At 36.8% G+C, this 24,135-nt stretch overlaps 1 protein-coding gene across 2 annotated transcripts in view; it reads right to left on the bottom strand.

Moving 5' to 3' along the window:
• usp2b (ubiquitin specific peptidase 2b) overlaps nt 1-24,135 on the bottom strand; it is a 63,169-nt gene that overhangs the window by 15,181 nt on the left and 23,853 nt on the right. The window lies entirely within an intron of this gene.

Here is a 24,135-nt window from a genome sequence, read left to right as displayed (position 1 = left end):
CTGCAGGAGGGAGGGTGCTTAAAATCATCCTCGCGCTTGATTTTTCCTCACGGATGATGATATTTCTCTATGGGATGAACGTCTGGGCAACACGTGACACACTGTACTCACCACCCCCACCTAAGAGCCTACCCTTACCCTCCAGCTTAGGTCAAATTATGAATGGATGGAAGAAGTGGGGGGGGGGGGGGGGGGTGGGGGCGTGGGAATGGCTGACTGACTGAGTGCAATTTTCTACATTTCTAAATAATATGAACTAAAAAATCATCAGATTTCCACACATGTCCTATATAACTATGTAAATGTAATGCATTTTATTAAAGGAGGCAACATTATTATACATGGTCATTTATGTTTTGAGAAAAAATTATCCAATATTGTGGCAAAAGTACAGCTCTGGAAAAAAATTAAGAGACCACTTCAGTTTCTGAATCAGTTTCTCTAATGTTGCTATTTATAGGTATATATTTGAGTAAAATAAACATTGTTTCTTTTATTCTATAAAACCATGGACAACATTTCTCCCAAATTGCAAATAAAATATTGTCATTTAGAGCATTTACTTGCAGAAAATGAGAAATGGCTGAAATAACAAAAAAGACGCACAGCATTCAGACCTCAAATAATGTTCTTAAGCAAACTGCAGACGAGCTGCATATTTGAAATGTCAAAACATCCCTTTTCAGCCCCCAATTTCAAGATTTCTCTGTAAAAATTAAGTTATTTTTAACATTTCAGCAAAAAAATGTGTATCATGGAAAAAATATGCTTTTTATATTTTCATAATTTTCAGAAGATTGTAGCTAGGTAATGTAGCGCATACAAATTAATTACACTCAAAACCCAGATAAATTTAGTGCAATGCATTTTCTTAAAGAGAAAATATATAAATTAAAATAATAACTAGAAAAGCTTTTCCTCACTGTTATTAAATGCTCCAACATAAAACCTACTTATAATACTGTTTAATAAATTACTTTAAAGTAGGGACTGAGGGACTGTGAAAAGAAACACTGACAAACACATGACAGACACACACACAGACACATGACAGACACACACACAGGAACTTTCAATAAATTGAGCCAACCAACAATCACAACATAAACACAAAATATGCGTTTATGTGGGAGGAAGTGTTGAGGGTAAGCAAATAAATAGCTTAAACACACACACACGCACACAAAGGCCAATTACGCAAGCATGTGAAGATAGTTCTAGTAAAACTAGAAACTAGTAAAAACCCTTTATCTATTAAATGAAAATCTATGTAAATAATATTTACTAAGGTTAATACAAGTGACACTGTTTTGTGTCTGAGATATCTGAGATTTAACCTATATTTTTTCTAGGGTGATAAATCCCAGGAATGTGGTCATTCAAATGGAAACATTTACTGACAGCCATCCAGTAAATGTGTTGAGATTAGATCTGGCCTCAGCACTCCACCAGCAGAGAAAATAACGAAGGCTATGGGGCATCTTACCCTGAGGGGTGTCTGCTCCCCCAGGTTGCCCTACATTCAGATATAGAGAAAGACAGATATGCAAAATGTTTGACATATACAGTTCTGGAAAAAATAAGAAACCTCTTAAAAATGATGAATAATCAGGAGGAAGATGAATGATCACAAGCCATCAACCCAAGCTGAACTGCTTAAAGTTTTGCACCAGGAGTAAAGGCATAAAGTTATCCAAAAGCAGTGTGTAAGACTGGTGGAGGAGAACATACCAAGATGCATGAAAACTGTGATTAAAAACCAGCGTTATTCCACCAAATGTTGATTTCTGAACTCTTAAAACTTTATGAAGGTGAATTTGTTTTCTTTGCATTACTTGTAATTTGAAAGCTCTGCATGTTTTTTTGTTATTTCAGCCATTTCTCATTATCTGAAAATAAATGCTCTAAATTACAATATTTTTATTTGGAATTTGGGAGAAATTTTGTCCGTAGTTTATAGAATAAAACATCAATGTTCCTTTTAATCAAACATATATCTATAAATCAGAGAAATCAGAGAAACTGATTTAGAAACTGAAGTGGTCTCTTATTTTTTTCCAGTATATTGTATATTATTATACAACTGTAAGTGTATTCTTATTATGTATACTTATTATTATAAGTATATTATAACAATTTACTAACTATTTTATACTTGTATGTGGTTAGTCTAATAGGGTCATCATATTGGCAGGCTGAATCAGAACCCTTCCCAATCAGTCTTTAAGCAAGGCTACTATCACTACAGATAGGAGTAAAAAGTCTCTCTGGAGAAGAACATCTTCAAAATGCTGTAAGTGTAAATGTCATCTTAATCATAATACAACAGTAGAAACAGAAACAGGAAAATGAGCCAGTTTCCCAGATACACACTAAGCTTAAAGTCAGACTAAACAGGACTTTTCAAATAGCGATACAGCACAGACATTTAGACAGCAGTGTAGACTAGATTTAATTTGTGCCCATAAACCTGATTCTATATGAATAACTTTAACTTACTGTTTACGTTTCTATCTAGATGAGTGTAACTGCTGTAGGACAGCTGTGAGCTGCTGTGAGACTAACATTTCAGAGAAATATTAACATGAATGTTCAATCTTACTGTATTATATCATAATTCTAACCCTGACTCTTGGGCCCAGTGAGTCTCAAAGCGTCACTAATGTTGCTGTAATTCTTGGCAAGGCTCTGAAACGTGTGCTGAGAACGAACGCCAGCAGTGACTCACCCCAAACGACTGCCACAGAACTAATCTCTCTGCGCTCAAAGAGCCTCTCCACCTCTGCAGCCCCTTTAGACACCATTACCGCCAGCCACGGCAAGGCGAGTGTGTTTATTGCTCCCTCATGGGCAGCAATTGGGAATTAATGACTTGCCTCTGTGTGCCCGGAGCAGAGGGTTCATTATGCTTAGCTCCTTCACCATTTGAAGAAGTCGAGACACCTGCATAAGGTGAAAAGGCGACAATTGGAAAGGGAATTGGGCATCAATCAGGAGCAGCTTCATTTCTTCTGCTCTGGGTCAGCAGCTCTCTAGCTCCCTAATTTCTAATACCTGACATGCATAAACACTGTTTGTTGACAGAGATGCTTCCCTGCTGGGTCTTATACAGCAATTACAATATTGAGAAGTTTGTCATGGTATGACTGTTTATCAACACTCCAAGATGCACACTACACTTTTTTATTTTATGTAATTTTGTAATAAGCAGCTAAACATAACAAATACAAAAAGTATTAATTTTATGCTAAACACAAAAGCAAATTTAATCTACAATAAACCTGTATTTTTAACAATAGAGATAATAAAAGGATAATAGAGACTTCATGTTTGATAGATATGTGTTTCTTTTTAAGGAGGCTGTAGAATTTGTGAGTGAATCTGAGCCTGATCGCCTACTTTTAGGTGTTCAGTTGCTCTCAGGCAAGCAAACATTTTTTTGATTATTGCACCGTCCCACCAACCTATTTTTGGGTTTTTTTTTTTATGTCGCATACATGTCTTGGTAGTAGAATTGAGTCTGACATTTCACTTGGTTTGATACCCAAAGCCACACACATATATATATTTATATATATATATATATATATATATATATATATATATATATATATATATATATATATATATATATATTGTACATTTTGTAGGTAGAGTTGTTTTTGTTAAAATAATCAAGCAGTAAAATAATGAAGCAGTAGTTCTCCTCTCTGTTGCTGGTGATGTATATATTGTTTTTTTTATTTGATGGTTTTCTCCCAATTCTGTTGTATGTGTTTTACCAAAAAACATGCCTTCTCATTAACCTTGTAGCATCTTGTTTCCTTGAGGCAACAAACCAATTTCTGGTGTAGGGATGGATACCGTAGAGGGTAGGAGACACAAACAGGGTAAGAGTTAAATATTTTCTATAATTCATAAAGAAACATATATCAACGGTTTCTTTACTGTTCTCCAAATATACTATTACAACTAGTCACATGTATCCCACTTTTATCATTTTCACAAATGATAGGTGCTTAAAACATTTTTATTTTTAGCAGAAAATCCAAAGTATTTTAAAACAGTTTAGCAAAAACACCCCCAGGTTTAGCTCAACATCTGCCTGCAGATGACCTTCCGACCTGACCTTAAATCTGGTGAATGCTGACCCAAACTGAAAGGATAAACCTAGAACAAAGCCCCAACAGCAGCTATCTGGCACTGTATGTACACTAAAAAAGCCTAGTAATGTGCTTTCTCTCTCTCTCTTACTCTCCATCTCTCTCTCGCTCTCTTTTTCTCTCTACCAGCCCATTACATAAGAAGCATCAGAAGCCGTAGCGAAGCGGCCTATTCTGTGTGAATAATTGCATTCATCTTACAAAACGCCACACTGAATCAAGCTTATGTAAGGCCTGTTTTGAAGCTGTGAGTTGAGCCTGGCCATGATGCCAGCCATACTTTACTCCACCAGCCAGGGATCTGCCAAAACACCACACCGCCATGACTAAGACGTGTGATAGAAAGAGACACCGGGAGAGTGAGAACAAGAGGGAGAGAGAATGAGAGCGAAAGAGAGAGAGGAAAGAAAAGGGACGGATAGAGCAGCTTGCTTTGAAGAACTGAGTAAATGCAGATACACACCAACACACACAAACACACGCATGATGACTGTGTCTGAGAAATGGTTACATTCTCCAGGGCTCCAGAGAGAAAAGAGTGAGCAGCACCATCTGGTTCCCTCCATCCCTGCCTCCCTCTCTTTCTCTCCCTCCCTCACTCACACACATACACACGTACGATGTGCTGACCCTTTGGGGCAGAAAACGCAGAAGGACAAACTAGAAAAAAATCACTCTTTCAGCAGCGGTATTAGCTTAAGCCCATTACACAAGTATTTAACCCACAAACGGCTACATGCAGGGTGACTGGGACTGTTTATGTAAGTGGGCTAATCAGTATGCTAGGCTAGTGAGCATGCACAATGGGCCTCCTTAAATGAAGGATCTTTAAACTTAAAGCTGGATATGGTGGATGGATATGATATTAGGGTTTGATCAAAGTCAATGTTCATAGTCTTAAAGCAGCATTTCATAGCACTTGTACCTTAAAATAGCAGCTTTAGCTCCCACTGACTTGTAATAGAGAGAATTCAGTCTTAATTGCTGTTACTGCCAGCTGCACTATGTAACTCTGGTGAAGTGAGCAGAACAGTACTTACAATAACAATATAACTCTTATTTATATTATTACCACTTCTGTCCACAAGTTTCTTTCACTTTGTTTAATGTCAGTTCTGTATGTTTCAGCTTTCATAGTGAATTATATTTCCAGACTGTAATGGGTGCACAGGACCAAGGCATATCAATTCTAGCATATAGCTGCTTTAAAGCCACATTAGGCAAAAATGTAATTTACAAATTTCACCCCTGGCCAGCAAGGCAAACCATATTATAGAAGTGAGCTTGAGACCAGTAGCTAACAACACCCACAACTAAGTAAGGTACCATGGTTTCAGCAAGGTACCTAACCCCAATGTCTTTGTTCTCCCACTAGAGTGTGTATGTTTATTTACTGCCAAAGGCTGGTTAAATGGGGAGGTTGAATTATGTTGTACTACTGTGTGATGGTAGTAAAGTGTGCTTAATCTAATCTTCATCTAACAGGGGTTTTATGGTACACAAAGTCAGGGCACAGTTTGCACCTCCATTTGGACCTTCAGATTCAGTACAAGCACAGTACAATGAGAAAATTCTTAAGACTAACCCAGGTGTCTTTAACACCCACAAAACACTGAAACAGCATCCTCATCCAATCCATCATAATTGTATGAATTGAAGTGAGATGATAAAAGTCACAATATCAGTGAAATACTGATAGTATTATATATACTGAATAACATATTTTAAGTTGATTAAAACAAAGATGAGAAGAGTAAGAGATGAATAATGAGAGATCACGAACAAGTGTATAAATCACTCTCTCTACACAATGAGAGGGTTATACAGTAGATGACAGAAAAAAATAAACAAGGGATAAGGGTTCAAATAAGATTAATAGTAGGCTAGATTCAAACATGACTGTGTACCCTCCTGTCTCATTATCCTGTCTAAGTACGCAGTATTCATTCTGAAATTACCATGTTTACTATAATAGCAGGTACTCTGTATTCTATTGTGTATTCAAGTCCTTGATTAAGATTACTAACACTACATTATATTACCTGTACAACTTGATTCACATGTAAACCATTCCGGATAAGAGAATCAGCCACATGCTTTAAATGCAAATGTAATATGAAGGCCTAAACTCATTTCAACTTTTGGCCCTACCACTTTCCCTTACTTCTCTGTTTTCCATGTGCACGCCAAGGGGTAGGGGTGTCCTGATTCTTGTTAGGCTGGAGGGGTTGGGGGGGGGATAGGGCTTGTTAGCCATTCATACTGAGATTTTTCAAAGGCACACTTCAAACCGAGGGGTGTGAGAATAACTGGAAAGATGGCGGGACAAGCGACCAAAGAAACCCATAAATGTAAGTATTTTCCTTGTTAAAAGTGCTGATTAGCACTATATTATCACAGTTTATTGTGTAGCTTTAATGTTTTATGTCTGATTTCTTCATAACAAGCATTAAAAGTTTGCTAGTAGTTTGTCTCAGTAGCTAGCTAGCAAGCTAAATTTCCCATTCCACCTTAAATGGTACAACAGACAGCAGGGGATGCAGCATTTAATGCAGAATGGGAAAATCAAATAAAAGCTAATTTTAGCTCCAAATCACAGATGAATTAAGGAATAGACAATAATAATAAATTTCTGTGCCATCTCCCCCTTTCTGAAGACATACAATAAAGCCCTAAATTTAACTAGTTAACCAGCAGCTAAGATACTAAATTTTATCGCTACTGATGACGTATCTGATGCTTGAAGAGCTATCCCATTTCTTAGAGGGAGGATTCCACCCCTTCTTTTTGTAACTCTGTTCCAGGGGGAAGAGTTGCACTTGAAAAGAAGGGGTAGGGGTAGGTGTTAGGACCAAGGGGTTGGGCCAAACTGCCTGCTTTGATGTGTGTTCATATTTTTTCACTGTAGCCATGTGACTACTATCGCTATCACATAATTAAAGATCATAGCATCATGTAAACTGCATTCCTTTAACATTACAGAGTGTTACATAGATGTTGAGCAATCTTTAGTAGGCCTGATTGATCTGTTCTCAGTAGACCTATTAGTGTGCTCTGACTTTAACTACTTTAACTTTTCTCCTTCATATTTTATCAGTTCAGTGTAGATCTCCAGCTTAATGGCAAAGGGTTACTATAAAAACAGTGACTATAAAAAGGTACTTTGTCCTGCCTGCATTACCCATGGTGGTCAAACGACTGAAAGACATGTTGCCATAGGTTTACAGATGTCATTCATTCAGTGGTATAGCTAATCTTAAGATAAACATTCACATATATACTAGCTGCTATCAGTGCTGCTCTACAGACGTCCTTCAGGGTGAGGCTAAACTCCCTGTGGACTAGCTTAAAGTTAAAGAAATATATAGTATAAACATACTTCAGTTGTTTAAGGCTAAAAATGAAAGGTCTCAAAGAATAAAGACACTGTATCTGCTATTGCTATAATAATTGCTGTATTGTATTACTGAAGTGTTATAAATTCATCAACACATAAAGACAACCGTAATGATCTCTATTCTATTGAGATGCTGTGGTTGATCTAAAAAACACTGAAAGAATCCTGCATTGAGGAGTGGGAAAAACTCCTATAGGCATACAGTGTTCTAACATTTTCCTCAGTAGAAACTGACATCATGTTTAAATAGGCATTGTTATGTTGTGTTAATGCAATTACATCACCTTTATCTACAGCAATTCCTTGATTAAGAGTTTTTTAAAGCAATTATTTTCCAATATACCCATATGATTATAATATGCTTGTATACAGTAATAAACCTATCAAAAATGACAATGTGAAATATGTTGTACACTTATATGCGCTCTACAGTGACTGTAAGCAGGTACAGGATTGTGAATGGGGAACTGTGACGTGAGTGCTGCTTTGGAACGTGTGAAGAAAGCAGAGGTGCTTTATTTAGCTATAAACAGAGACGGCGTCCATTCACCTCTGTGCTGCCAGTGTAAACACACACACACACAGACATACAGACACACACATTTTAGGAAGAGGAACGCAGACAAAGATAGAAAGAAATGGAATGAGCGTGTGAGGAGCTCACAATCTATTCTAAGCCTCAGTGCAGACGGAGTGATGTCACCAGGACCACTGCAGTGACTCAGTCTGGACCCGCCAGTCAAAAGCACAACATCACACTGACCTCTAAATGATTCCACAGTACCTCATGGCGCACACTGCGCAACAGATACACACACACACACATAACATCACAGTGACGTAAATGACATCAGACCCTTTCGCAGAATGCACAAAACACAAACAGCAGCAGCAGCATACACCTACACACCCCCCCACACACCCACACACAACACAAAACATCCGTCACTTCCAGTGATGCCATGCAGCCTCACACTTATCACAGCACCCATGATGCCCATCACACAGAGCAACAGGGCACAGCAAACAAACCTGTAAACAACAGTAAACACGCAAAGCATCCTGACGCACTCGTTAAAACAGCAAAACACTTCACATGCAATTTCACAAATCAGTACGTGGTTTCTGACACAGCATGACAGAATTTTCTAGAATAGTGGAAAAACTGTATGTATGTACACACAGCTGAACAGTCTTAATTATATCCATTTGTAAGGATAAAAGTATACTATACTATCTTCTAATGAATGAATTCGGGCACTTTAATTGGTACCCATTCCTGACACAGTCAGCTCTGGAAAAAAAAAACAAGAGACCACTTAAAAATGATGAGATACTTTGATTTTACCAAATTGAAAACCTCTGGAGTATAATCAAGAGGAATATGGATGATCACAAGCCATCAAACCAAGCTGAACTGCTTGATTTTTTGCACCAGGAGTGACTAAGTTATCCAAAAGCAGTGTGTAAGACTGGTGGAGGAGAACATGCCAAGATGCATGAAAACTGTGATTAAAAAACAGGGTTATTCCTCCAAATATTTAGTTCATTTTCTGCAAATAAATGCTCTAAATGGCAAATTTTTTATTTATAATTTGAGAGAAATGTCTGTAGTTAGAATAAAACAATAATGTTAATTTTGCCTAAACACATACCTATAAACAGCAAAATCAGAGAAACTAATTCAGAAACTGAAGTGGTCTCTTTATTTTTTCCAGAACTGTATGTGCAAATCCACACAACCAGCTTGTCTAGTTCCTGTAGAGCAGTACGGCCAATAGAATATGACTCTCTGTAGCTCTCTGGTTCATGAACAGGCCTAAAGCCAGGCATGGGACAGAATGGTACGAAACCCCCCAGCATTGATCTGTGGATCAATATAGAAATAAATTAATATTAATATAATAATTTTACATGACATATTATTAGATTTTAGCTATGGGTGAATAAAACTGTTTAAGATGTTCTATTATTATCATGATAAAGTTGCAATGTTAAGGACAGCACTACAGATTATGATCATGACAAAACTAGTGAACACCTCACATGCAGCACTAGACTGACGTAATTAGATTGGCGAGATCTGTGTTAGTCAGTTACAGAACAAACAGAAAAGAACAAAAATTACAGTACCTTTCAGTTCTTGCCTGAAAATATTTGAATTATCACTATTCGCACTCTAAGAGGTGTGTTAAAAGTTGTGTGTGAAGCAGTATGTATACTGTTGCTGTTGCTGTCTATAATAAGTTACTGAACACATTCTGGTTTGTTAATGTGTGTTTTAGCGCATCTCCAAAGGTCTATTTCACTTTAACCTCTCCATATATTTAACTGTTTGTAGGTCTACCAACAAATTGTAAGTATATAAGCCCAAAGGAAACAGTTTCGCATTAACCACTGCACTGATTTTACTTAAAGACAACAGGATATCTACAAGCAAATCCAATGTTTGCTTTAAAGTTAGCTGAGCTTATTCCAGAAAGCATTACTGATCATATCACACTACAGAACCTACATTAAATTTCAGAAAAAGAAAAAAGAACATGTCTAACCTGAACATTTATCTACAATTTAACACAGTTCAAACAACAGAAATGCCAACCAAATTAAAAAAGATATGAAATATTATATATATTTAACTGTATTGTACATATTTTACAATACTACCCCTCAGGTCACAGGTACAGCAACAGGCATGTGCTTTTTGCCAGAGTCCGCATGGGCAATTCTAGCCAGACACCGCTGGTCAAAATCATTACCACCCACTGCACTGTCCACTCTGAATGGTAATGCCTTCTATGACGTATTCACAGTACACATGTGGCACTGTGGATCGAGAAATGTTCAATCATCTGACAGCATCTGGAACTCACTATCAGGCTTTGTTCGAACACCAATAATTTACATCACCTTGCTGTGAGCACACTGGGCACCTCACTCACAAGGCAGTACCTGACATCTTATAGAAGTGTGGCTCATGGTACATTTACATGCAGCTATCTCATGATTTTTGGCATGCTGCATATAAGTACTTTGTTTTTTCATTTTCAATTAAAGACATGTATTGGCATGTTCTCATTTCTAATGAAAGTAAAGTAAAATATATTGCAAAGTCAATATTAAGCATTATAACAACAATGCTTGTGGTAGTGTTCATAATGCAGCTTCATTAAGCATTAAGTCTAAAAGTCATTTTCTTACTTTAAAAAATATCCAAGTTCCCTTTTCTGGATACTTCACTGAATCATCTCAAGGAGAGGTTGACCGTTTTTAAACTTTTGCTAAACTTCATGCTCTTTTAGTATTTGCATCACATATTCTGTTTGGTTAAACCTAATTCAAATAAAACCTCCCACACTTCTATAAAACTCCATTCAAACACAGAGTACACATTACACACACTCCTCAAGCACACACACACACACACATACACACACACCTCAGCTGACACAGACTACAAGGTTCATTATAATGACATTGTCAACACTCTTGTTTATACAAGACATTCCAGAAGGCTGTTTTACCTGCATTTACATGCCAAAAGTCACATAAATCTATTCCTTCTCACTTTTTTTATTGTTGCTGATCTCAGTTGGGACCCAATAAGAGAAATTCTTAAAGAACTGTCATTGTTAAACCCTTATACCAAGTTTAATGTAGGAAGCTGACTTTAATAAGGTCATTCATTCCATGAAAATATGCCTTTATTCTTATGCTGTGTTCCACTTTCCTTGGAAGTCAGATGACAGAGCTCGGAATGACATCACACCAGAGTTGGCGGCATTCCAGTTAAGCATTCAGATAATTTTACACTCTTTGAAAACATTTCCAAGGAACAGTTAGCCAAATACTTTGAAGTTTACCACAACTGGTTTGACAATCAATGGCCAATGTTTTATGGCAAATCCACTAAACAATAGGTCCCAAATGTATGTGTCAGGTTAGCATTTTTAGCATTATTTCAGGTTAGCATTAATAATAAACTGTATACTAAATTTGTGCAGCCATATTAAATTTTGAAATGGTGGTTGGTGAGGCTTTCCTGACACTCTCCTGACACAAGTAAAAAATGTGGAAACATTCCAGGTCAGATTTCCTACTTAAAACTTAAGTAGGAGTCACTCACTTCAGAATCATGTTACAAAGAGGGGAGAATGTCGTCCCGGAAGAGTGTTAAACCTGCAAGGAGAAGAATTTCCAAACATGCTATGGGAAAGATAGTGTTTTTACCCCAAACCCCAAGAAGAATAATTTAATATTTTAAAGAAACTGATGTAATCAAATCATTTAATGTGATATCAAGTCTTTTTTATGTATTAGATGTATTAGATTTCTAAACAACCTATTTTATATCTATTCATTTGGGTCACATTAGTGCACAAAGACAATGTCTCGAACAGAGTACCTAATGTCTTTTTGTCTTTGTTTTTAAAACTTCAAAATATTGTTTTGAATTTCCCCTGCGACCACAGTAAGTGGAATATGGGATCAGCCACCCACAAAAATATAACGAAAGCAAGGGCAAATGGGAATCTGTGTCAGATTATTAAAGTAGAACATCTGATGGCTCCAGTCAAATTACAAGCGTCACTGCTGCAGTTAGTGTGAGTGACTCACTGGTGATTCAGTATTGTTAATAGACCTGTGCACTGAAACCCACCTCTCAACATGTCTAATCAATAACATTACGCAAATTTGCATACTGCACCACTTATATCATGAACAACATCAAATCAACTAATTAGCAGCATAGGACATAGTTGCTAGAGATTCAATGATCTAAACAGCTGTCAGCTGTTTTTTATTAGGAGAACATAACTGCTGCATGCCAACCACCTTACACTGTCTGATCAATCTGTCTGTTCAGATTTGATTGAGAGGTATGAATATATAGCTGTAAAGAAAACCTAATCTGCCTTTTTAAATACCTGCTATTTATGAACGCACCAATGTAGGAATTCTGGGCCGGTGTCGATATTCAATATCACACATGTATGTATCTGCCAATGCCAAGATACAAACTTAAAGCTTATAGGGAGACTAACTCTTAAACTAAAAAAAAATATTAAAAGCTTTTTTATAGCTTTTAATGTAATTTCAATGTCATCATGCATCCACAGTGCCACTTTACCCTGCTAATGCTAATGTAGCCTATAGTGATGTTTTTACACCTTTAGTTTTTAGTATTTGCTTTGGTCAGAATTAGTTGAATCAGTGAATTAGTAAACTCGCAACGTTTTTCTCTACGGTTTGGTTTGTTTTCACACAGAGAAAAATCCAAATACAAGTGTTCACCTTCGCAATATATCAGGTAAAAATAAAAGTTAAAATGGCTAGGAGAGCCTTTAGCTCAAACAAAAAAGGTAATCTGATTTAAGTTATATCATGTTTATACCACAAACAAACCACCCCAGTTCGCTTGAAGGGTGAAAACAAACCAAAACATCCTTAGAATTAAGGTTCCTTGAAGGAAGCTGACTTTAAAATAGCATCTTGCGTGTTACATTGCTGACTTCATACATGATTAAAAAAATTAAAAATCTCAGCAACTATGATAAATCCTGAGAGCATCTCAGGTTATCAGCTTAGGAATGTCCTAAATAACTCGAGGAACTTTGTACTACTTGACCTTCCAGTAGAGCAAAGGACAACCATGTGACTTCCAAATGTATTTTCAGGTTAAAGTTGGAGGGTCACAGGGTTGATGAGTTATGATTTGTTTTGTTTTATTCCATTTAATCTATTCAGCTTTTGTTGTTTAATTGGTTAAAATACAATTGTTCATTTCGTCGACCTAACATTTTACTTTACCTACTAAATATGTAAAAAAAGACACTAATAACATTCTTCTATAAATGTAGCCTAAGGGTGTTTTCATACATATTGTTTGTTAGCTCTGAATCAGTTAACATGTTTGTAAACTTATAGCATCTTCCCTTAGGTTAGGTTTGTTTCCACATATTAAAAAATCCAAGTCAACCAAAACGCATCACAACAAATAACTCGGCTTGTTGGTCAGATCTGTCTGGGGAGGGAGCAAAAAAAAGTAAGTAAATACAGTAAGAAGGTCCCATGTTGTGGACTAGAGTATATATATTTCTGTATAATTTAATGTTCGCACCACAAATGAACAGCGAGCGAGTTTGTTTGGGACCAGGCCACAATCTGTCAGACCGAAAGGATCTTAGTACAAATGTCTTGGACCACATACAAGTGTGAATACTGTAATCACACAATCTAAATCTAATTGCTTTAAAATAGCTATAAAATAGCATCCTGTCTCGTATGTTTCTGACTTGATTCAAGCTGTTGGATTCAATATCTCAGAGATTATAATAAATTCTCAAAGCATCTCAGGTATCATCTAAGGAATGTCCTAAACAACTCGAGGAACTTTGTCCTCCTCTGACCTTCTAGTAGAGCAAAGGACACCCATGTGACTTCCAAATATACCTTTCAAGATGGAGGGTCACAGGGTTGATTAGTGATGAATTTTCTATCCCTTTCAGCTTTAACTGGTCAAATAAAATAGTCTACTTCGTCTACTTAATATTCTACTTTAAGCAATTAAACGTGTTATATATAAAAAATCCATATCCATAAGTCTAATCAATTTCCCTGCAAGGCAAGACCTGTAACCTCATCAGTGATTTGACACTGTCCACTAACTGTCCATCAAGCCCAACTTTAACCACACTGAAAGTTGGTTTGGGACCAGACCTAAATCATCTCCTTTTAACTGTCTTGGTGTGGTTGTTTTGCTTTACATCTGAGTATAATTACTGTCTTCAAACCTGCCCAATCAAATTGTTTTAAAATTGCTAGAAAATAGCTGTAGGATTAATTATCGTAGCTACTATGATAAATCCTAAGAGCATCTCAGGTTACCATCTTAGGAATGTCCAAAACAACTCATGAACTTTGGTATCTTTATTCTTCAAGTAGAGCAAAGGACATCACATTTATTTTCAGGTGAATGTTGGATGGTATTTTTGCCCTTCAAGTAGAGCAAAGGACACCACATTTACGTTTTAGGTGAAAGTTGGATGGTTAGATGATATCTTTACCCTTCAAGTAGAGCAAAGAACACAAAATTTAGTTTACGGTGAAAGTTGGATGGTCATAGGATTGATTGGAGGTGAAACTATTGTGCCTTTTCTTTAAAACCTTTTCAGTTTTAAGCAGTCAGTAAAAATACAATTTAAAAAACAAAAAACAAAAAAAAAACAATTCAAACCTTATGTCTCCCTGATATTCTACTTTACCGATTAAATGTGTTACAAAAGGAACTCATAGTAGTAAAACGACTTTAAGCTCAATACAATTCACAATTCAAGTTTCCTTGCAAGGCTAGCGATTTGACTTTTGCATGTTTTGGCCCACTGGCCCACTTACTGCCCACCAAGCACAACTTTAACCTAAATTTGTAATAACTCTCCAACTCCCACCTGAATTTGGAAGACACAATTTTATGCATGTACTTTGCCCTAGTAGGAAGTCAAAGGAGGGCAAGGTTCCTCAAGGTGTTCAAGGCATTCCTTTGTCGGCAACCTGACCTGCTCAATGGGTTATCACAGTACAAATCTGATAGCTGAGATGCTCGTGGTCTCATTACAGCAGAGACTGAAAGAGAGAGAGACAGAGAGATGAGGACAGAAAGAGACACAGCAAAGCAGATAGAAGCAGGATTAATGATGTGCATACAATCTAAACATAATGTATATGAATGTATGAGTGTTTAAAAAAGGTCAGTATATGCAGAAATATACATTAGTATTAATTGTGCATAAATATACAACTATCAGCTATTATATTAACATCACTTTACAAGACCTCTGATGGTGTTCTGTGGTATCTGGGACCAGATGTTAATCCTTGTTGTATGGTGGGGCCACCTTTAATCCCACCATTGATCGAGATCTGTTGCAGGTTTACTGGTTGGTGCTCCCCAGAGCACTTTGGTAGGTAGGGACTAACCAATAAATACTGGTAAAAACAAGCCCTGCCTGATGTTTTGAAGATGCTTTGACCTCCTAGCTAGACCAGTGTTTTTCAGCTCTGGTTCTGAAGGCACCCTGTCCTGAGGATATATTACATTTATTGTTTTTTTCATAAATCAGTCAATTGCCATTTTCTCTCTGAGAAAGCCATTAAAACATGTGTAGCAAACAGCAAACATGTGAATAGTTATGTTTACCACAGCCGGTTGTCTATGCGAGTGCATGGCCAAACAGCAAGTATATCTCTACCCATAAGGGACTTGCTTAATTGCCCAACAGGGACAGCTTAGAGAACCCAAGAATCAAACCCACAATCCAGTGATCAATAACCCAGTGCTATAACCACTGAACCACTACAACTCTGCTCACAACCACAGGCTGAAATTAGCTTTTGTTTGCACACCACCTCTCAAAGATCACTCTGGACTCAGCCCTGAAGACAACCTTGAGAGAAAATATACAAACACCACTTTTCAATAGTCTAAATATACTGGAATAGTTTATTATCCATGATTTATTACATTCCTTTTCATACCCAAATCATTTAAAAAAACAAAGTATCTGTAAAACACAAAAATTCAGTCATAAATGTGGAAGATCATTTAACCTACAGCAGGCAATGGCATTACAGTGTAAAAGAATTAGACAAAATTAAATAACAGTCATTAGTCAATTTAAACTGTTACAAATGTGGGGCTCTGAGTGGTCCAGCGGCCACTATGAACAGGAGATTGCTGGTTCGAATCCTGTTAATGTAGATGGCGCTCTCTCCCCTCCTTGCTCCAAAGTGTGATATCCGAAGGGTGATGTCCGCAGCTCAAGGTGTCTGAGAGCTGATGTATCTGAACCGAGTCGCTGCGCTTTCCTCCGAGCGCGCTGTGATGCTACTCGGCAATGCTGCATCAGCAGCAGTTTAAAAAGACGGTGACTGACTTCACATGTAGGGGGTATATGCTAGTCTTCACCCTTGTGTTGGGCCATCACTAGTGATAGGGGGAGTCCTAATGAGTGAGTTGGGTAATTGGCCGTGGAAATGGGGGAAAAAAATTGATAAAAACTGTTACAAATTTCCTCCCTAAAGTTGTAATTGAAAATAAAAAAGTAAAATAATTGGAATTCACATTTAAACATACTCATTTATAGTCAAAACCCACTTAACTTATATCGCAAAACCTTTTTTTAATGGTCATTTTTTACAAGGTGCTGTGTGTTTCCTGGAGACTTCCTCTGGCACATGCTGAGTTGAGAAATAATTTCTTACTCAAAAGAGGGAGGTTTAAAATCTAGGACTGACAGATTCCAGGAAAACCTTGTGCTGCTGACTAGCCAGGTTACAGTTTTTCCAGACCAGCAGTGCAACTGAACTCTAGCATGCCTTGAGCTATTCACACTATACACTCTAAGCCTGAGAGCGCATATGATTGTGTTGGAAGTGGAAAAGTTGCAATTTCTTAACTATGACAGAGTCCAACATGGCTCCACAGTGCAGAATTATAAGTTAGCGTGGAGCAGTCGAGCTGCCAGAGGAAATCCTTGGGTACTTTGGCCTCAGCTATGATAGTTGAAGGCCAGCCGCAAGCTATTCAATGTTACATAATATCTAAGGCTTAGCTGCTGGCATGAGAGGCCATAGTGCGCTCAGCACGAAAGTGAGAGAAGTTATCTAATCGTGATTAAATGTACCATATGATTTAATAAACACTTAGTCAGACACGAGCCTAGTAATAAAAACTTGTATCTACATTTTTACATTTTGGTATAAATAGAATTAAAAAGCTGTTCTTTACATCCTGTCAAAATGGTGATACATGGACCAATTAAAATGCTCAAATACTACTTGGAATTTAATAGAGTTTCCATTGACGTTGATTGAAAGTTAAGAGGGGTTTATCTTTTTCCTGGAAAGTTGCCACTTGCCATGGATTTACTGTAATATATTTGATATTGTGATAAATTATATGCATGTCTGAGTATATTGTGGATTTAATCTGGGCTTGACAACACAATGAACAAATATTTTATTTTAATAATGCATTTTGCATTTTGTCATACAGTATTTTTACCATATCGCCCAGCCCCACAGCAAACAAATTCTCTGTTATTACCCTTGATTTAAAAAGAGCCTCTGGACCTTTTGGACATATGATATAAGTAAACCCCTGTAATTAAAGCTAAGGGCTGAGTATTGGCAAAAACTTATCAATACAATATGTATCACAATACAGGGGTCATAATTCAGTATATTGCAATTTATTACAATACTGTAAGCAAGGCAATATACTGCAAATGTTTAAAATTGTGTTTTTGAAAATCGATACAGTATAGCAAAAACTAAATATTGTGATGCTACTATATATTAATATTTTCTTACAGCCTTAAACTAAAGGTGCATAAACAACATTTATCTTAAACAGTGTTATATCTGTTATATAGAAAAGAAGAACTGTAAGCCAGTGAATAGCTTTAAAGAGATGGAGATTTTCCACTGAGACACTTTATCAGTACTGGAGGGGACCTGCAGTGGGTCCAAAAAAAGAGTCAATGTCCTTCTGGGCTGAAAGAGGCTTTCTTTCTATCACTATCCTCAATCTGAGCTCTATGGCTCCCGTCAGGCACACACACACAGGTAGAGAATAACCAGAGCACAGACAGTGAAAAGAACTTGAGAGCTTTAGGCAAACAGTAACATCTATTATTAGCCAGTAAAGGGGTCTGTGTGTTCCTTCAGTGCTGTGATGAGGCCTCCTTATCCAGGCTTAAAACACTTCGGTTGTAATCATAATGGATGCCTGTTTACATTTTAATACATTAAATATGTGTGCCATTCTTTTCATGTCTTATTTATGAATTGGAATTCCACAGGGATTTTAAGTGTAACTTCTAATAAACACGGAAGGTCAATATATCAGCTAAATCAAAGTGTATTGTAAATATTTTGTTTCCATGAAACAGAAAGAAAAATGTCACGTTAACAGTGGATATAACCAAACTTATCAGATCTTCCTCATGAACTTACAGAGAAAAATACAAACAAAATCCAGACTGGTATGGTTTCACTGCAATAAAATGTATTATTAAGTTATTTTAATAAGCAACATTTTGGAAGTTATCAGCTACCCCAAACAAAGTCAATTAGGCAAGAAATGGGTGCTTTAAACCCTTTATACAGGGTTTAAATATAGTTAATTAATGGATTTATTAATGGATTTATTAATGGATTGAATGAATCCATTGATGAATGAATTAAAGTTGTAAATACTTAAAAAATATGAATACACACTTACAACACACACACACATACAGAGAAAGAATAACAGTGACAATGACCTTTATAATGAAATGATTTAGAAAGTCAGTTTAGTTGTTTAATATGGTATTATAGTTGTTATTAACAGAAATGTTAATGATGACTGATGGAAAAGACAAAGTAAGATAAGCATCATAAGATAAGATCTGAGTATTAACAGTATAAACTAATGTGAATTCACTATTCAGTACATGATAGGCCACTGTTGCCCTTTCTATGTATGTGTTGTAACTGCTTATTAATGGTTTATAGCCTAATTAACAACCACTAATGAACTCATTTATAAACTATTTACAAACCCTGAATACATGAGCCTTATTTTAAAGTGGAACCAAGAAATGTTTGATATTTGATATTTGCTTCAGTAGTGTAAAACAGGTACTGAGACTTAGCTAATATTGCTAACAAAAACCTATAAAACAAAACAAACAACAACAACATGAACAACTAGACCATATTTAAGCATGTAGGCTAATGTTGGCACTACATTGTGATTACCAATCTGAAACGAGCTTTGTTTTACCGTTCTACTTTTTAACTTGATCATAGTGAGTAAAATGTTCTGAAAGTTTAGAGAGCCTCACCAACCCCAAGTTTAGAATCCAAGATGGCTGCAGAGCAACTTTACAGTAGTAAAGGCAGCAGTGTTATACTGTTTATTAACTCTACTGTATATATGTCTTTTAATTAAATCAGTCATATACACAGTACTGTCCGACTTTTATCTGTTCATGTGTTTTCATTATGTTTGGATAAGCAAACAAAGCTAACATGACCTAAAAAGTGACTTCCATCTCATCCATCTCAGGTGTGATGTCTGAGTGATGTCATTCCCATGTTTTGGCTAATCTTCAGCATCTAAGGTGAATTGAATTAATGTAATTAGATTTTCAACACAAACTATTCATTTAAACAATTACTGAAATTGCTATGTTAATGTAGCATTAGACCAGTTTCATAACTGTAAAGCCTTCTAATACTTTATTGTTTGTGAAGCCACCAACATTAAACATTAAATCCCCACCAGACAATTATCAAGTTAAGGTTCTTCCTAGGTGTAAAACAAACAAAAAATAACACTGTTTTTGAATGCACTGCATTTGGCCAACACAAGTACTGTTTCATTTCTCCCACACAAATGGTACAACAGTTCCCTGCCTGACAAATGAAACCACTAACCTGTACTCAGCATGGCGAGGCACTGTAGAAAAATGCTCTAATGCTGATAAAAGGCTTCAGTGATTGTGTGCTAGAGATAAGCACAGTAAAAATGCAGATCATTCATGTGTTCATAGCCACACGAGCCTGTGTGATTTCATAAAGGTCAGAGGATTTACAGTGACAGCTGGAGTTGCACTTATCATAGAGATTACAGAGAACAGTGAGTATATGTGTGAGAGGGGGGAACAGAGAGAGAGAAAGAGAGAGAGGCAGAGAGGAGCAGCAGCCATACAAAAAGAGATTCATCAGATCATCATATTGTAGCTGTCCCTGCCGAAAACACTGTGGGCCAAATGTTTTAGGACATTGTACATTGTTTTCTGTTCTTTAATTTTTCAATTACAGTAAAAAATGTTAATTACAGTAAAAGAAAGAAAAATGCTGTAGCTAATGCTGTAGGTTTTAACTACCAAACATAAATTCATTAATACTTTTGGTATATTGGGCAACACGCAGCTTTATTGTAGCCATCCTTGTAATGAAGTAATTGTGGGTTTGTATATAATGATACATAATGATATCTGTTTTCTTTTCCAGATAATAATAAAGCTACTGCTGTAAATGAATATAATTTGCTTTATACAAATATACATACACATTATTTATTAAATTAAAATTGACAAAAGTCTTATTTATAAATAGACCAATGAATAACCAACTGCTCGACCTGGCTCTGACCTACAAATGAACTGTAGCTTATAGAGAGCCTTACATAAGCATATGTGTGTGTGTGTGTGTGTGTGTGTGTGTGTGTGTGTAAAGTGGTCTATATATAAAGGGCTGCTGTAGAAAAAAAATGTAAGTATGTCATGTGCAATATGCGCATAGCATTTCCAAAGGTTTGTGTGTAACTACATTCTGATACTTTTCGTTGCATAATTGCTGACACACGTGCAAATGTATCTTTGAAGCAGATACAATTTAACCGTTAGCTCCACATCTAATGGTAGATATTGCATTAAAAAGCAAGAGTCCTATATCTGGGCATTAGGCTACGTTACCTAATATTTATTCTGTGTGCTGCATTGAATTTAAACTATCATCAGAACAAATGAGACCTTAATACAGTGTTTATACACCCAAAACTTTATGACCAACTAACACCGTTGACCTGGAGCAATCCAGAACGTCTGCAGTATCCTTGATGCACTGACTCAGTCATATCATAAAGGTTTGATCCTTGTGAAACATTTTGACGACTGTTTCACAATCAATTAATTGACTTGGAGAATCAACTACTATCAATCTATTATCAACTAATTATCATTAAACATACACTGTTATGGCAAAAATCATGAGTAAGTAAGGAAAGTAAATAAACTGATTCTAAAGTGTTACTTTAGTGGATGGCTTGGGAATGCCCTACCTTTATAAGTTGTATGGTGTTATCCTGTGAGGGAGGCTGAACATTGGTCATCTTGCTCATGGCAAAGCAAAGTGAATCACAGAGTTAGAGCAATGCCTGATAATAGATGGGACAGTCCATTTAGAGTTTGTGTTGTCATTTAACATACCTTGAGAGATAGAGTTAAAGTGTTTACTGGAAATAAAACACAAAAGGCATTACCACTCATTACCACACAGTAGACAGCACAATGGATTCTAATAATTGTGACCAGTTTTGTCTGTCTAGGATTGTCCTTGCTAGGAGGAAAGTGAATCTGGCAGAAATCACATCCACATTCAATACAGAAGGCCCCAACCAACAAAACTGGACAGGTCAGGGTTTTGTTTTTATAGTCATGTGACACAAGTTTTTGTCTCATGACGTGGCAAGTAAGTATATGTGAATAAACCTAACATGCACTGTTGTTACATGGTTATCAACATTATTAGCATCATCAATTAATACAACGGAGTGTCATGCAAAAAGCTGAGCACCTTGGTGAAATGTCAGTTATTGTGTTATAAGTTTAGGGGCCTTATTGTACATCCTGTGCAAGGCACATTGTGATGCTCATTGCTATCTTACACCCCTTCAACAGTCTATTTTCATGCCTTGCTATTAATGCTTCGTCATTAAAATAACATCAGCATTTAGGAATATATTTACACTAAAGGGAGTGGTGTCTGGAAGTGAGGTGTGTTCAGCTAAATTTCTGCGTGTTTGTATCTTGACGTTGGGAAATACAAGTGCGCCACTGACTGAATAAAACCACAAAACCACAGTCAGTTGCGCAATCCTATCTAACCATGCAGTAGTGCTTTGTGCACTGTGCGCCTTCAGCATGTTAATATCCAAGCTTGCTAAACAAACATAAGGACGTGGTGCAGAGCGCAAACCCGACTTTTACCCCAACAATTAACAGAATTAAAAAAGAATTATATTCCTTTAAACAAGTTCCTTCACAGCGTGACACCAATGCACCAAAGTCAGAGCACATATGGGATGGTAAGGGAATGACAACTGGTGTACTAATTGGTTTATTTCACATTACGCCTAAAACACAACCATGATTAATTAAGAGAGAATTAGTACATTCCTTTTGCATGCTTTTTGCGCCTTCACAATACTCAAGACACACAGAAACAGCCTAAATCCAGCTGCACTATGCATAATTGACTGATAGACTAAAATAGGGCCCTAATTGTTAAGTGTGCAGATCTCCAAAAGGCAGAAAGAAAAACCTACTTATCAACATTTAAAACAAAATGTTCTCAAACCAGATGGGCAGTGTAAGCACATGATGAATCAGAGACAGAGAGACACACACCCAAACACAAAGCAAGCCATCTGCCCATCACCTCTGATGAACCCAGCGCGGCTAGAGTAATCTGTGGGTCCGATATGGCACGCTGCAAGGTCGGAGACATCCTGTCCTACATCAGCTCCAAATCATCCATGATTTCAATCCTCACGGCTGTCCCCATCCCAAACCACGTCTGCAGCACATGTCATTTGAGTAATACTGTATTCGTGACAACATTCAGAGTAAATAGCATCACAAAAATATGGGCTGTGTGGTGGGACAACACTTCAGATCAAAGCGAATTCTTAGTAGCATGTGCATTTTTGCAAATCTTTCAATTCATGCTAAACACCTCAAGTTCCAGCATTCACATCCCACATGCCAAAGAGGGTCAATCTTAGGCCAACATCCCAGTATATCTAACAGTAAGGAATCATATACCCTACCTACGCATTTCAGTGGTGGTGGTTAACAGCATGAGTGCACTGAATCTGCACTCATTTACCACTGGTTTATCATGGCTTAGATCGTAGAACCTTGTGATTAGACAGTACCTTTCCTGCCGCGAAATAGCCGACGACCTGATGTGGCGTTAAACTCGACTACCCAACCCAACCCAACCACTGGTTTATCACAGCCCTTCTTCTAGTTCTTCTTTTACTTAAACAACAAAAGTTGTCATAAGGAGATTGGTTTAGGTTGACCTACAGATTTTTTTCTGTCCGATTTGTTGCCAATTGCTCTCTATAAATAGCACAACATTAAGAAAAAATGGCATCACACTGGATTTAAAGTAAAATAAATGATATGCCATTAAAAAAAACATTAAAAATAGGTTTAATTCAAGGGTTTGAACAAAAAAAATTATGAAGCTATGAAGGAATAACAGCCAATTTTCTAAAAAAAAGCCTCCTCGATTCAGGGGCTCAACATAATTGTATAAATGGTCTCAGAATTTTATTTTATGGGCTTCAAAGTTAAGTTATAAATACATTCATCAGTTAAGCAGGTTCAATGTCTGGTTTTAATTTCAGGTGTGGCATTTGCATTTGAAAGATGTTTATGTGAGCCCACAACATGTGGTCAAAGGCTCTCTTAATCTCAGTGAAACAGACCATAAGACCGCAAAAAAAAGAAGAAATCCATTTCAGAAATTCCGGAAATGTTTTAAGAAAGGTTGTATGTGTCACTGTCCAAATATTTCTAGGCCTGCCTGTATTATTAATTTACTAAACAAGCACAATCAGACACATTATAAACAGGAAGGCTGGTCACTTTGGTTGAAATAGTGTTCAACATGGTGTCTGTTTACAGAAAACTTCGGCCCTTCAGCAAACTTAGCCAATCAGATTGGTAG

This window comes from Astyanax mexicanus, chromosome 1, assembly GCF_023375975.1.
Source record: "Astyanax mexicanus isolate ESR-SI-001 chromosome 1, AstMex3_surface, whole genome shotgun sequence".
NCBI lineage: Eukaryota > Metazoa > Chordata > Actinopteri > Characiformes > Acestrorhamphidae > Astyanax > Astyanax mexicanus.
This window is presented reverse-complemented; position numbering and strand designations above follow the sequence as displayed.